The 5,026-nt window shown below is 31.8% G+C and overlaps 1 long non-coding RNA gene across 1 annotated transcript; it reads left to right on the top strand.

The window, feature by feature from the left end:
* The first annotated feature begins 517 nt into the window (after positions 1-517).
* LOC141385770 (uncharacterized) lies at positions 518-4,068 on the top strand. Its single transcript, XR_012406747.1, has 5 exons — positions 518-572; positions 1,162-1,295; positions 1,400-1,425; positions 1,514-1,660; positions 2,971-4,068. It is a non-coding gene; the product is annotated as an uncharacterized lncRNA (long non-coding RNA).
* The last annotated feature ends 958 nt before the right edge of the window (positions 4,069-5,026 follow it).

The following is a 5,026-nucleotide window of genomic DNA, read 5'->3' as shown; positions in this document are numbered from 1 at the left end:
TATATATATATATATATATATATATATATATATATATATATATATATATATATTAAACAGATAAAATAAAAATTAGAAAAAACAGTAACATTTTGAAGAAACTAAGATTTGGCTTTAAAAGATAAAATTATGTTTAAGTGCAATAAAAAATTGTTGTGGTGTAAGTTGACTGTTGTCATCTGTTTTAAAGTCAGCTACAGGCTGTCATCTGAGCCAACAGCTATTTGTAGTAAAGCAGTGATTCAGATGTAAAGCATAGACAATGAGGAGACATTAAAGAACATCATACACTGTAAAAAATCCAACTTGCAAATTGCTAACTCAAATCAAAATTGTAAGTTGGGTGGACATATTTTGAGCTCAGTGTTGAGTTTACTTTTAAAAATGAGTTAACTGAAGGTGTAAAACTGGTTTGTTCAATGAAAGTAAATACTTAAGTTGAGCAGACTTTACATTTTGAGTTCTTCACTGGATCATCTACTTCCCGTCTTTGCACATGCTCAGTCTGTCTTCGGGTGCCATTTTGCACGAGGTGTCCTCTCACCAGCAGCAGCTGCCATCTCCTGATTCAGGTAAGCTTTGTTTTAGCTTTATTATCAAAATTAATCTAAATAGCGTGCAAATCTAAAGTAAAATGTAATGTTATGTTCCCAAAAAACTAAGTTACATCGTGTGAAGATCATTTCTGACAAGCTCGGGCTAACAAGCTAGCCACCTGTGACGTTTGCTTCATTTGAAGGACTGTTTAACGTTAATTTGCTTCTTAAACTGGAGGGAAATGTAGTGAAATATTGTTGTTGCAAACAGACATATCTGAGCGGCCGGTCACCACTGTATTGTTAACCCTGTTGTGTCTGTATTAAAACAGCAATGCGATAACATTAAAACCACTTCAAAATAATATTTAGCATACCACTTTAAATATACAGTCACTAGTAGTGTACAGTACATATAGTATTCCAGGAGCTTGTGGTTTTTATGATTATTTATTTGGCATACATTAACCATTTATGAGTTAAGTAACATGTATGTATGTATTATTTAAATCTTCTCTTTTTATGTTTGCAATATTTATTTTATATTGTGCTTTTTAAAAACATCAGTTTAATTTATGAAAACAATTTGACCTGCAATGTTACATTTTTATTTACTTTTTTATAGGTTTGGAATGCAGTGTAAGTTTTGCAAATTTGTAAACAGTAGCTGAGAAGTTACACTACAGGCTACATCGCTATCAAGGACCATCCTGGCAGCAGCCTTGTTTGTTCGCAGACTGCTTCTGCACTTTAAAGACTGTAGGTGCATTAAAATCACATTTGACATTAGCACATTAACAGTCTGCTGCAGTTACTGACTATTTGATTTTTTTAACCTAACCTTTTTTTAACCACCATAACAGTGGCCTGCATGTTTTTGGGAGTTTAGGCAAGTTTGCATTTAAGATTATTTATTTCAAAATGTATAACCCTTGTTCACAATTCATACTATTCATTTTTTTATGGTCTGTTTGTAGGTCTATGCTGAGTTTTACAGGATTACTCAAACCAACCTCAAAGATACCTTCTCTTTTTCGGATGAATACGCTATCAAGTTTTATGGATCATGTGGTGGGCGATATGGAGAGATAATAAGGACCGCCCTGGACCAACTGGACAATCAAGTAATTATTTAGCATTCAATCATATCACTGATTAAAGAAGGGCATATTAAACTTTATGGAGTTTACCATGGAGTTTCTCTTTTTGTGTGCAATATTGGAATTCATGCAGGTAATTAATCTTTGAAGTTACAAAACAGTTTGTTCCCTAAAAGAAAAGTTTGTAGCACTGTTTTCACCTCAGTAAAGGATGCTACATTTTCATCACTTAGTCTTTAGTAGAACAACCATGACTGAGTCCGGCTGACCAGGGAGTGAAAACAGGTGCTGCAACAATAATTATAAAGCAAATTTCATTTTTAATAATTAAAACATGTTGGGAATTTCTGATGAAAATGACTAACCTGTGAATAACCATAATTAATGCCCTTCAATTGTAAAGTGGTGCCACCTGTCATCTCTCAGGGTCAGAGCATCTGGTTTAATGTGACAATAGCTAATGACCTATGGCAAGCCGTTTTAACTTTTATTCTATAGCCCGTACTAGTATCTATTTTCTTGTTACTAGTACTTATATTTTAGATACTAGTATCTTTTCCATTAAGTACTAGTACTTATTTATTAGATACTAGTACTTATTTATTAGATACTAGTACTTATTAAATAGATACTAGTTCTTATTTATTAGTTACTAGTACTTATTTATTAGATACTAGTACTTATTTATTAGTTACTAGTACTTATTAAATAGATACTAGTTCTTATTTATTAGTTACTAGTACTTATTTTAATAGTGACTAGTTACTATTCTGTTGTTACTCGTAATGAATTAAACATTTTCCCATTCATTTCTATGGGATCTCTAATTGAGATATCAACTATTCAGTTTTGACTAGTATGTATTCCAGCTGTGACTAGTGCATATTTTTATCTACTAGTAGTTAATCATTAGGTACTAGTACCTGTTACTGAGATGCTACTACCTAATTAATAGATACTAGTACTTATGTATTAGATACTAGTTCTTATTCATCAGGTACTAGTATCTATTTAATAGATACTAGTACTTATTTATTAGATACTAGTACTTATTAAATAGCTTACTAATGTTTATTCATGTAGAGTTGATGCTTAACGGATAATCAATTCACTATTTGCTAATGCTTAATAAATGATTCATTATTATAAAAGTGTTACCTGAAAAGTTTTATAAATAGAAGGTATATAAATGACTGTGTTACTGACATTACTACCTTTAGTTTCCAAATTAAGTTGCTTTGCCTTTGCTTTTTTTTACCTTGCTTTTTGGAGATGTTTGTGATTTAGCAGTAAAAATGTTTTTCATCCTCTTTTTATGTTTCTTTTTACTGCAGGACACAGAGCCAGAAGATATTTGCACAAAAGAGATGGAGATGGACATCCTTAGCACTGTTGAAGATGATGTTGCCACTCTTCAGACCAACCTAAATGTAAGGTGCCTGTCTGTGGTTCTGGGAGAGCAAATCGTGCTGGTAAAGATCTTCCAACAGCTGTTGTTCTCCTCTTTGGTTTGATTAATTTCCTCATTATGAACTACCACAAAGAACTGAAACACATCTTTGAAACTATTCAGAAAGTGTTTATTGGCCTTGATCCTCAGTGCTCAGCAAGAGTCCAGTCTTTCAAAAACAAAATGCATTTGTTTGTACACTGAAATAGTGTTACTCTTGGTGTTGTCACCAAACTTAAATTCAGTTTTGATTTTACATTTTCAAATTTTAAAAACATCCATTTACCACCAATTGATAGATTGGCTGTTGTGTTCAAGCGCTCAACATAAATGACTGTGATTGGCTGAGAAGTTCACCATTTCACTGCTCTTCACTGATGTTCATGGAGTGCAAACACAGATACACACACACAAACACACACACACACACACACACACACACACACACACACACACACACACACAAACTGGAGTGTTTCAAAATGTCGCATAGTCGATCCATCAGCGTAACACTTGTGTCAGCTTATACACAGAGGAGTTGATCAATGTGAAATTCTTAAGTGTCCCTGTATCTGTGGTTACACTCAGTAAACAGCAGAGAGTTTGGTGAACTGATGATCTTCACGCCCAATCAGTCTTTTCTGTTGAGCATGTGAACACAATGGCAATATAACAGTGTTTAAAACATGGTCAACAACGCTCAAATGTTAGCAGGAAATGGACGTTTTTAAAATTATAGAACTGATGGGTAACAAAATTAAAATATCGTGACAAAACGAATTACTTTTGCACTTTGAAAAAAATGTTGATAGTGCAAGCATTTTAAATATTACTATTGCTTAACTCGAGCACTTAAAAGGCAATATAGGATTTGAGGATTTACCTTTTTGTTGCCTCTTTTCCTTCACTGGACTGCAGTACATTTCATTTGGACAGAAAGCTGTTTGCAGAATTGTCAATAAATATATTTTTTGATATTGTGTTTTATAGTGTGTTTTGTAATCTCTTAACTTCATACTTAGAGTCATACAGGTATTTGTTTGAGAAGCGCATATATAAGATTTCCATAAAATTATGAATTAAAAGATAAAGATTAAATCAACTTAAAAAATTAAGGCAACCAGCTGCACAGCTTTGAGTTAACTGAACTTCTGTTAAGTTGTGCCAACTCATTTATTACAGTTTACTCAACCCCTGTTTAATTTTAGGCAAACTCATAATGACAAGTTAGATAAACTTAGGCTTGAAAGTTGTCATGACTTAAACCAGCCATTTCAGTCAACTTAAAAAAATAATTTGGCACAACTTCAACCACTGAAGTTGAGTAAACTCAAAATTTTTTTGCAGCCGGTTGCTTTAGAATTTTAAGTTTACTCAACTTTTTATTTTTTACAGTGTAGAGTGAGGTAAAAAATTGTATAATTAATATTTTATGTACCTAAAAATTAATTTAAAATTAAAAATTGCATTTCAGATAGGAAAAATGCTTAAAGTAAACAAACACGTGGAGTTAAAATAGTAATATGAACTCTAGCTATTGCAGTAAGGATATTGAACAGGTATATTAGACATTAGGCCACCATATAGTACTGTTGAATTAAAACAGGTATGGAAATGTTAGAGAAATTAAAATAATGTAAGATGTAATGTAACTAGTGAGGAAACACTAGAATAAGATTAGGAAAAATAAGTGAAGCACAATCTGAAGCCAAAGAAATTAATTATAAGAACATTTAACAAATAGAAAATTAAGCATATTTACATATGATAAAAATGATTGAGAATTAGAAAAAATAAGTTGTTAAACAGCAAACAAAAATGGATAAATAAATAAATTAATTAATAAAAAAATGGATAAAAGGAGTCTTTATTTGATGAAGGAAAAAATGGGGGAAAAAAAGAGTCATGAGCTAAATTCTATATATATTAATTAAGAGGAC

This window comes from Danio rerio, chromosome 1 (genome assembly GCF_049306965.1).
Source record: "Danio rerio strain Tuebingen ecotype United States chromosome 1, GRCz12tu, whole genome shotgun sequence".
Classification (NCBI taxonomy): domain Eukaryota; kingdom Metazoa; phylum Chordata; class Actinopteri; order Cypriniformes; family Danionidae; genus Danio; species Danio rerio.
This window is presented reverse-complemented; position numbering and strand designations above follow the sequence as displayed.